The following is a 12,031-nucleotide window of genomic DNA, read 5'->3' on the forward strand; positions in this document are numbered from 1 at the left end:
TCTCTCTAGTGTAGTGAAACTAGTCGACAGTAAATTATTATGTAGAACGCAAAGTCTCAATGTGTTACTTTCTGCCATCATCTGGTACTTCTTTTTCCCACATATCTCTATATTTTCTTTTCCTCCTTAGTTTGCTTCTTCATTTCGGTTCAACATTCACTTCCAGCTACAGGTTTGGAGGTTCTTATTTGTAGTACATTGGTCCAGGTCTCTGGTCCATATTTCCTGATGTCCGTCGAGCTACTTCCATCCTAAATATGAAAAATGCATGGAGAGTGAAAGATTCTACTGGATCTAATCTCTCTCTCCTTTCTACAGCTTCTCTCTTCCACATTCTAACATTTCGATTTCCATGATGGTCACGGTGTGTTGTATTTATGAAATTCCAACTCGACTGATTCTGTTTAGTGATAGCTGTGAGACTTCTGGATTATCTGCTATATTCGCGATTTCTTTGAAGAAACTGAACATGTTACTTTCTGTCCCATTCACCGTAGTTCTCTCATACCAATTCCTCGTGATTCTCCACTTGCCTCTTCAAAGAGTTTGTTGAATAGTGGCTTTGGGAGACCGCACATTTGTTATCTCCTCTGTATTCGCCCTTCTTCAAGTTCACGAGTGCGAGGGAGGGCAGATAACTGGACCGACTCTGATCTCATCCTAGGAAATTTCCAGCCAAAGCGAGAGTGAGTCAAGGCATGCACCTAAGGCATAACAGAAAGACAAATTATGCAATAAAATGTTGGCATATATCACTTAAATATGGGAGGTCTGATTTCAGAATCTTTTCGCCAAAATAAATTTTTATCAACAGCTTTCTAAATCAACTTGTTCATGCCTTTGACTTGACCAATGTTATCAAATTCATAGAGAATGTAAGTATTTACATGTGAGTAAAGTACAAAATAAATAGAAAATTCCGTGAACCAAAAGTTGCAGTGATTATAAGCTAATGTATCCTCTTTCAAGTAACAGACATAATTGATCATATAGCTTTGCCTAGAGTTATGATATATGATTTTTCACGATTACGGAGATGAGAAGGTACATGAGAAACTTTATTCAACAGAGGAAATGACAATCACGTAAGCAGTGATAATACTACCAGTACGTTAATAAAAACACGTACGGTGTAGTGGATTTCACCAACATTTCTCTGTGTTGATAAAATAAAAGCTAGGTGAGATTTTTATTTTTGGAATGACATCTGTTCCTTTCAAAACTATGGCATAGAAATCGTGAAACGACCAGAAAAAGGAAACAATTTTGGGAATCTAGAAAATCTGAGAAAGAGCTGTGATGCTGTAAAAAATTTACCCTATTTGGTTTTGAGAGCTATTGGTTTGTAGTTGCAAGGTAAGAGTTTATATTCTACGCAGATTCCAAAATTTGCAACAGATCATAGGAAACTATAAGAAATTTCTTTTTCTCTTTTTAATGCCAACGAGATCTTTTCCTGACTCGCAAACAAAAAATTATCAAAGCTTTTCATGATCGGATAGCTTAAACAACGCTTATTTTGATCCGACTTTTAATACTCAACATATAAAACGGTTCAGGAGGCTTTTTGCAACCCAAGAGGCACTTTTAAATGACTACGCACAGTGATCCCCTGAATCCAGTTCAGACATGTGAATTTTTTCAAACTTCTTGCCATGTGCCTCTTGCAGAAGTTGAAAAAAATATGGTTCTTTAGAGCAGCTATGAAGGAATCCTCTAGGCTACCCTAAACAGCCGTAACTTTCTATCGCTCGTGCCAAGAGGAAGCCTTCTCAGTTCAAGTAAACGGATTAAAAACGGTCTGTGAGCTTCAGAAGACAATGAAGATTAATCGGAGATCACGCTTGTCCTTCCCTAGAGGGTTTTCTTCTTCAAACGATCTCGAGACGATACGGTGAAGAAAAATTGAGGAAAAGTCGTAACCTATTTTATTTGAACTACTCTCCTCCCCTAAACCGCAGTGCAATGAATGGCCATGATTTCTTAGGTCCTAAATATTTATACTATTTCTTCGAAGCCAACAAAAAAATCAATGAAAACTACTCATCGCTAAGGTGCATTGACGAGCGATGGATTTTCATACCTCGTCTAATCCAAGGGATGAAAAACTACATAACTACATTCGCCACTATTCATTGGCCAGCAATGCTATTACAATTTATGAAATGTGAAACATTTTATTTGAGAAGCAAAAATTCGTTTGATCTAATATATAAAAAACAACTAACAATCATTACAAATCATTTTATCAAGAAAAATGGATTGCATCAACAGATGAACTTCATGGGCTCGATTATTATTTTAAAAACTAAGCGAATTTAGCGGAAAAAACATCTGGGACGAAATCAACTTCAGTTGGCAAGGAATTAACAATCGATTGATGTTTTTTTAAATACGATTATACAAATGCTAAAGAAAGAACAATTCACAATAACAATTTCTCTCACTCTCTAATGCCTTTCACGTAAGTAGTTTGGATCGACTCAGGATAAGAATGATGAATAGTGTCGTAAAGCTGTCAACCTGTTTCGGATGCTGTAAACGAAAAAATAAAGTCAATTACGCGTGATTATTGGAATGAACACATTCAATTAATATATTAATTTTCGATGTCAGTTCCAAGAGGTAGTGTAGAATATTTATTATATAAGCAATTTTTTACGTCAACAGTGCAGCGAAAATGTATTTCTGCAAGCTTTCCTCCTATCATTTAATTAATGATGCTATTTGAACGATATGCTTAACGATTAAAAAGTAAAAGCACATTTTATTTCAGACTCCTTTTTTCAGCAAATATACGGATACAATTGGATGGGATTGGATTTACCCTGTGTATGAGGCAGGACGCGACATACACGTATTTATGGGTCATTCCACTACTCCAGTTGTTATATCTAGTTTTGATCCCTTTTGAATTTGTAGTCAGTACTGACAGTAAAATCGCATGAAACGAAAAATTAACAGACAAAATACTTTTGACGAAATTTATCGATACGAAAATGTGAACGAGATGAATTCTTTGTTTATGCTTAACTGCCGCTACCGAACTGTCCACAACTTTCGTTCCTTCCCTCCCGTAGGCACATGGAGAGGGCGAGTGTCTACTCCGTTGATTCATCCAGGCTCGATCAGATGGAAATTGTTACCAAGTGAGTATAAAAGCTATTGATCGCGCAAAAGTAAACTGCTAGGGAGGCGGTAGGCTTCATGTGCATGGTGTGGAGATTGAAGTCGAACAAACATGAGGAATGGGGCTTCAACGAAGCATAGGGAATGAGGGATTTGACTAAACCCGACTACGAGAAAGGGAAGAATGTTGCTTCTTCCTCTGCTCTGAGAGGGGAACCTTGGGAATTGCTGCACGTCTAGATTTATTTTCACGGTCCTTGAAATTAACACGCGGAGTAGAAACTAGGTCGTATTATATCGGTGAGAAAATATTTTTTTCATTTTTTCTTTCAGATGTTAATAAAACTGAGTTACTTCACACTCTCTCAAACAAGACTCTTTGGTTTAATTATAAGGCACAAAAATCAATCCAAAATGTAATAGAATAATTTAAGGTCAATGCCTTAAGTATGTGTACTGATTGCTTATGACACCGATGAAACGGATTATGACCCCTGACTTGAAGCCAACCAGTCAGACATTCCTTTAAAAATAGTTCCACTTTTAATAATTTTGTAGTATTTTCATATCTGTGATTCGAAGTACGAATAAAATTCAAAGAACACTCACAGACTGAATAATACGGTTCCGCTGCCTCGTCAAACAAAAATAATTTCAGGTTAACTGTTATCACCCTTCCAAAATGCAGGAAATAATTTTATGAAAATGAAGTTATGCGCTATTTGACTTTTTCCTGTTATCTCTCAGATTCCACTGTCCGTAATTAAGAGTATAACGAAAATAAGCGTGAATATAGGATTCATAAATCCAAGGCTAATCTAGCATTCATTTCCTTCTGAATAAAGCTCTTTTTTTTTACTAAATGAAGCGATGTGAAAGGCCATGACCCTTCGATCAAGATAATGTCAACACATACACTCAGCACTAATTAATTCAGATATGATTTTACTCAATAGTTAGAGGATGAAACTCCACATCCTGCACTACATAAGGTTAACAAGACAAATCAAATTAATCTAATACCTATCTATATATGAATTATCGGACATTTTGACAGAGTTCAATCACTAGTTTTGAGTTATATTTGCGATCATCTGGATGGACATACCCCATTTTATTACATAATAATTAAGGAGACTTTCAACGCGAAGCATTCATGTAGTATTTAGTGTACTATGTCGAGTCTGTAAAAAGTGCTGTGATTGTCAAGAGTAAGGCCAAGAACGCTCGGATTGCGAATAACCAAAACATTCAGTTACGAGATTATTAATAGATAAAAATGGGTTGTACGCACTGAAATAATTTATAAAGTCAAGCCTAAAAATATAATTGCTAAGCAAATAATGAAATTAATCCTGGCGACCCTAAAAAAAAAGATTACGAAGACACTCTAGGCCAAAGAGGATATTTCTCGCCGAAAATCTTTGGAATATCTGAAAATAGTGAGCGAGAAAAAGAAAATGTTGCAATGTATTACTCTACTTGCTTTCACCCCTTTCTCAGATGCAAGCAAGTAGTTTTCCCCAGTGCAAGGGTGCTTCTTCCCTTCCTCTCCGTTCACCATCGCGACACGTAATGGGATCTGCGCTAATCGAAGCCCTGCGATAGAAGCCAAGAAAAAAAAGGAAGAGGCGAAGGGGGAGAGCGAGGGTAAGCTGGGAGGGATGGTGGGGTCTTTCTGAGCCCAACATCCCTACGATACCTCCAACAAAGTGCATCCAAAGCTAGTGGTTTGCGCTGCTCTCTCTCTCTCTCTCATCAGAGAAGACCCGAGCGTCGGCACCCAATATCCTGCGAGAGACCCCTCCTGCGGTGCCTCCAGAGAGAACTTTGGCATACTGTGGGGAAGAGGACGAAGGCCAAAACAGTGAGCATACTCGTACCTATGTGGTGGATTCCGGCTTGGGACTCGATTGTGTCGGGCGGATTGGCGAATGTGATTACTTGGGCACCCATTGTGTAAGGATTGAAGCACACATCGACTTCATGCCACAACCTGGTATTGTACTTTGGAACAACAGTCAGACGTTTTCATACCACCCATGTTGAATAAAAAGAACTCAAATGACGGAGTTATTTACATTAATATAGGACGACCGTTGAGCTCCAAATCTTACAGTTGATGTCATCCATATTGGAACAAAATTCGTATCCGAGCCTTAAATTAGGTTTAGAATAACTCCACCATTAGTATGATCTCCTCTCGACGTTTGTAAACCATTCTTCATTTCATCAAGCTTTAATCGGCTCAAACAATCTTAAATGTAATTCCTTCCGTATCGCCTAAAAGTGAGACAGAACGAACGGATGATCCTGGTCTCCTGCGAGCCGAATTTGGACAACAATCATAGAAACAAGTTCATAAGGGCGTCCGTTAACAGAGCGATGATTTTTTGACCAGACATTGACCTATTCTCCCAACTTGTTGCATCACCACATTTTGCGGGATCAATTCTCCACTCACACAATGCGTTTTATTTCCAAATTTCATCAGTCCCAAGTTAAATTTGCGCACAGAACAGGACCTTGCAACTGACCAAAGTTTTTCATTGGTTATTAATGCGAAATTTCCATTCAACAACGCGCTGAATAGCGTATTTCAATCACGGAGAACGCAGATATAAAAAAGGATTGAGATTTAATGTTTCTATTAAGAAGGGAAGCATTGCGTGAAGTGAGCTACGATCCCCTACCGCTTGTTCTCTCATATGATCCCTGCAAATGATTGAGTGCATCACAGACGCAAACTAGTTCCGTTTAAAATAGAATCGCAGGCTTATTGCAAGAGCGAAAATATAAATTTTTCCCAGATATTAATTTCAGGAAACCTTATGAGGCTAACGCATTCAAAATTGGAATTTCTCGGGGGATAAGATTAGTTCGTTAGACGTAACTGCTGATCCATTCAAGCCGGGGCTGGGCGCACCAGGCAAGCAATGATGCTCGCGTAAAATGGGAGGGCTAACATGCTAAGCTAGGGAGTGGGAATGGTTATTGTTGAAGGCCCATCACCCCTTGACCACACATATAACATGCATTCCACAGCTTTAGTGCTCTAGGTGGCGGTCTAGTTCATCCAATCGCATTGGCACCAATTCAAAGACACCTGTAATAAAAAATACCAGCTTTTCCGTCGAACCAGAACAAAGGCGAATGTTTGAGCAAGTATGCAAAAAACTTGTTAATGAAGAAAACATGTATATATTGAAAAGGGGTCGATTCCATACTCCTCCATAGTAGTGATGCAAAAACGAACATTAATTAAGCAGTGAGTCATTCAATCGTTCATATATCATTTCTGGTGTTTTGCCCAATGAATGGTTCAGGTGTAATTCAGAATTAAAATGCTCATTTCCCTGGACCATCAGAAAATGTTCCAAGGTACCTTATATCCCAGCAGGTGAATAGTTTAAAAAATATGGTGCATTAACTCAATTTAAATTTCTGATTTTTAAGGGAAATATTGCCTTTTTGTTTATGATAGAATTAAATCAGATGGCTATGGTAGTCAAGCATAGCATAAAATACAATTTCAATTCTATGCTCAAAGTTTATACACGAATAACAATAACACTACCTTTAATCATCAAACCAATGTATTGAACTGACAGATTTCAAATTAGAACAGGACAGAAACATTAAAGATACAAGTAAAAATAAACCAGTCCTGAGGTAGTCTGTGTACATTAGCATGGATCAGAGAAACTTAGCAGTATTACAAATAATTTTATCTATATTTTGCACCAAAATTCTGCTATAGAGTTGAGGCTTTTACCTGTAAGCTATGAGTGCAGAACCCCACTGATTTTCTCCGTGGAGGCTGTCCTTACCACAGATGGCAATGAATTTAACATTTTAATGCCAACTCTTTCATGATAGAGACTTCCTGAGCCTACAATAAACACCATCAATATGGCCTCGCTTCCTCGTATTGTGCTTCATTAACATGATCCAACTGACTAAGCTTTTGGAACCTGATTGGTAGACCTGTGATTAGTCAGAGAATGAAATATTTCTGCAAGGCTACCTGCTGGAACTGTGTCAATGCATGTAGCTAACCTGAAATACAAAAATGGGTTAAACAAATATGCAAAAGGATGCAGAATGTAGGTAATTCATCTGAATGGGAACATACATGTTAAGGCCAAGAATCTATTCAAATTGTTTGGAAGATGAGTTGTTGAAATTTTTGCCTCAAAATGTTTATGCAGCAGTTAGAGTTGAAACAATACAATGATATATCTTCAAAATTGAATGAACAGGGACTAAAACCTACAAAGCATGTGCTTTGTGAACACAAGAGAATAACCCATATTAATTTGAAAGAAAAACTTTGGCCATACTAATAATAAAGATACTTTAATGAGTCCTTACCTGAATGAAAGATCCACATAAACCATCTTTCGGTCATGCTGGGACTTTCGTTACAAACCCTTCCTCCACCATGAGGTAAAAAAATTGTTATTCCGTTTGCTTTAAAATTAATTAATTATCATAATGTTTTAGAAGTTCAATTGAAAATACTTTCTTTCCCTTGCTAGAGAATGAAAAACATCAGGTCATTTCGTGAACACTATGATGGTCATCACCAAAAAGTATCGTATTATTGGTGCGCGAGATATTGCCACTGAAATGTTTAATACCAAAAAAAGGTTAATGTTACTAAGGCTCTCTAAGGTATATGTACTCTGTTTTTTTGCATTTAAAAGTCCTCAACCAGTTTGAAGGACATCATCTCAGGCTCACTGTCTATGAGGAATTAATCAACATTGCAAGGAATAGTAAAAAAATGCAATTCCACAATTTACCAACACAAGTCATGTTTTTACTGCCATAAAGCTTCATCTGCACTGCCACACATCACCTGATGATGCTGTGAGGCAGCAAAACTATGGTTTTGGGTTTAGTAATTGTGAATTTTGGAATTTACCATTCCTTGCTCCATCAGTTTTTATTTAATGAAGAGACTGAGGATGGAGACCTTCAAGTTTTCCCTAAAAAATAATACTTGAACATAATAGAGCCGCTTTGGAATAGCAGGATTGGAATGGTGTGGTGGCTAACATGCTGGCTTCTCACCCAGAGGGCCCGGGTTTGAATCCTGGTGGTGGCAGATATTTTTCAGTGGTATCCCGAACCCTACTTGAGGTGCTTGGTGGAGGGCACTTTTGAGTAAGTACGCTATCTGTTGGATGGGACATTAAGCTGCAGACCACTCGGCACCTTTCATTAAGAGTAGGCTAATGCCGACCCTATATATATATATATATAAATATATATATATAAATATATATATATATAAATATATATATATATATAAATATATATATATATATACAATAGGTGGGGGATCGAGATGGTGCGGGGGCTAACGAACTGGCTTCCCACCCTGAGGGCGCGGGTTCAAATCCCGGCGGTGTTGAATATTTTTTCAGAGGTATCTCGATCCCTACTTGAGGTGCTTTGTGGAGGGCACTTTGAGTGAGTACGGCGTCCGTCGGATGGGACGTTAAGCTGCGGACCCCTTGGCGCCTTTCGTAAAGAGTAGGCTAATGCCGACGCCGGGTTTCTCTTCACCCTTCATCCTTTCCTGTCCATCCCCTATGGCGCAAATGACCTTAGCTGTCGGTCGCCTCCCCTAAAAACTACTACTATACAATAGGTTTCTCTCCACCCTTCAACCTTACCTGTCCATCTCAAATGGCCTCGGCTGTCAGTCACCTCCCCTAAAAACTACTACTACTTTGGAATAGCAGTTTGTATGGTTGTGTATGAGTGTTCAAAGGTATCATCAATGAGTCATTACTTTTCTAGATTCTCCCAAATCAAGTGTGATTTCCCAAAATTAGTTGGAGGAATCATCTAATTATCTATGTAGAACACAAAGATAGGGATAAAATATTTCACTTTGCACATATCCATACTACTATAGAGGAATGATTGATTGAATTTTAAAACACAGACTTCTGATTCGTAACAAAACTTTCCAAAAAAATATACCAGCTGATGATTCAATCGTGATATTCCAATATGCTTATTGACAGAGAAATTATGAGATGAGATCACAACCAGGTTAAATATTAGTTTTCATTGCTTTTAAGGTCAACATCAGCCTTCAGCCAGGGAAAACAAATTCCTAAACAGAACAAAAATGTCCTTAACTTTAAAGAATACAAAAAAATTCATGCCATTATTTTCAATATTATTATTAAAATGGCTCAGAAATGCTATGATGAACATGTTACATTTACGTGATCCATTTAGGCAAAACTTGTATACAATAAATGCATTCATGTACTACCAGAGCATTTCTAAATAACACCAACAAACTTCTATGATGCGTTCAGGATCTCACCTTGAATATAAAATTGCAAAGATCCAAAGTTGCAAAACTTTCCATTATGATATACCAGCTGATGATACCATGATGATATTCCAATAATGCGAGAAAGAAACTACGAGATGAGATCACAACCAGGTTAAATATTCATTTTTGTCCCTTTTAAAATTTTTCAGTCAACATAAGCCTACAAGTCAGTGAAAAAAATTCCTAAAGAGAACGAAAATTTCCTTAATTGCAAAGAATATAAAACAGTCATGGCGTCAATTTTTACAGTATTAAAGATTAGAGCTATAGCTATTGAAAAAACAATCATGAAACCACTTAGAACTGACCTAGATGATTCATTTAGTTTTAATCACATTACCTGTAAAACAGCAAACTATAACCACAGATAATTAGAAGGAATTGAATGGTATGCAGTTCTAGTGTGATTCCAGAGTTAATTTTTTATTTTCTACTCAATTTATGGAATAACTAGATTTTATAGGTTAGTGTGGGATCAAGTTAGTTCATTCACATTTACCCCCTGCACATCTCACTGATAGCCACTGATTAACAACCTTGTACAAGTATTCCCTTGTGGGATACCATGCATTTCAAGAAAGATGCATAAATAGCAACATAATCATTGTTGGAGAAAATTGAAGTTTTCATAGCTTTCAGTAAAATTTCAAAATTTTGAAACAAATGATATGCTAACTACTAGGCCCTTCAGATGGCTCCAAACATTGTCAAAAGTACCTTTGTTATTATATGTTCATAATTATAAAATGCATAAAATATGAAAATAGATATTAGTACACATCTGAAATTGAGATACTGACTATGCATTTAGTGTTTGCTCATCTTACCATTGAATACCTTGAATATTTGAGCAAAACATCCCCTACATAGAAAGATTATACATCATATAGAGAACAAAACTTAGCAACATTAATTAAGAGGTGGACTCTCAACCACACAGCACATTTCTTTGACACTGACTGTTATGATGTCTTTGCTCAAATGAAACGTAATACCTACAAATTAAAATTTCTTAAAGAGCGGAATGAAAATCTTAAATTTCCACAAAAAATGTTTCAAATCTAATAATATTTTAAGTATATAATAGGATCTTAATATTGGTGTACCAGCCCATAATCGATAGTATTACCAACTTAACTCACAGCTGCTTGAGGACAAATGTGAACATATGTATGCAAACCAATTCATGTGTATGTAAAGTTAGCTGCTCTAGTGGACTTTGCTATTTCAAATATGGTATAAATTAGTCACTAAATACGCATATCAAGTGAAGTGCTTGTTTGAAATGTTATTTTGTCTGAGGTTAAGAATGTCCATTTTTATTGATATCTAAAACCTCTTCTTGTGCAATTAAGTACTTCAATTTTCTCATGGATCATGAATTTAAAAAGAATCAAGGTCCCACATTATAAATTACCCTTTTAAAATTAGATTCATCAGGGATGTTGTCATTATTTAACAGGCTTATGTTTTACAAGGACTACATTAGCCGAGGATGGGTTGTGTTTAGGATTTCACCCCAACCATTTTATAAGTCCATTTTAAAAGTCTAAGAAATAATCAAAAAGTGACCACATAAGGCTTTTACAAGCATAGAAATAGGAATTAATGTATCACTGATCCAAAGCAATGTTACTTTTTAGGATGTCTCCCACAGATGACCCTGCACCTCTACAGCTGCGATCAGTCCTCATCCCAACAATGGCCTGCGGAGCACTGGGAAAGTACGCACAGCTGTCTGTCTACAACTGCCCAAGTACATGTCGACACAAATGACCTACATCTAAAACACAAATTGCGGCGCAGCCGAAGTGACCCTGGACTTACAAGTTCCACTGTTACACTGGAACTCAACGCCCAACATGAACTAAGGCGTCTGAGGAATGATCCCTCTCTTGATGATAGCATTGAAAATAGTGAGCATTCAGCATCTGATTCACTCAGAGACTTGAACTTTCCTCAACCAGAAAAAGATTACCCTAGTCCTTGTGCAGGCAACATGGAAACTATTTGGACAAGTAATAGTGAAAATGCAAATATTGACTCTGTCTATTATGATGATGAAGCTGTCAACCTCGATGGCTACTATTATGATGATGAGGACACCAAAAGCCAAATATTCCCTTTTCAAAAATGTTCATTACGTTTTCATGGACTCTTATTCCTAATTTTAATTTATGCAGCTGGTTATATAGCATATGTTATTGTTTCCCCACCAAAAAGAAGATGTCAACGGCCACCAACAACTGTTCCACCAGTGTTGATGCTATAAGTTAAGAGGTTGAGTACCAAAAAGCACAAAATCTGTCAAGGGTGCCAAATTGTTATTTTTTAATTAGCTGAGTTGCCTGTCAAATCTCACCAAATGATTAGCTCTGATATGTAACAAAATATTTATTCATAATAAATATAAACCACGAAACTCTTGTTTTACAAATGAAATAGAAGATAATAAACATATTTACAAATGGTTACATATACCTTTTATACATTTAAAAAATACTATAAAATGCTTATCAATAATGTGGCTGCGGA

General features: G+C 36.8%; 1 long non-coding RNA gene across 1 annotated transcript; it reads left to right on the top strand.

Moving 5' to 3' along the window:
* Window positions 1-4,810: 4,810 nt before the first annotated feature.
* On the top strand, window positions 4,811-11,970 carry LOC139695198 (uncharacterized). The gene is made up of 2 exons (XR_011702284.1): window positions 4,811-4,996; window positions 11,140-11,970. It is a non-coding gene; the product is annotated as an uncharacterized lncRNA (long non-coding RNA).
* Window positions 11,971-12,031: the final 61 nt, after the last annotated feature.

Source organism: Hetaerina americana, unplaced genomic scaffold (assembly GCF_022747635.1).
Source record: "Hetaerina americana unplaced genomic scaffold, ioHetAmer1.1.p SCAF_1, whole genome shotgun sequence".
NCBI lineage: Eukaryota > Metazoa > Arthropoda > Insecta > Odonata > Calopterygidae > Hetaerina > Hetaerina americana.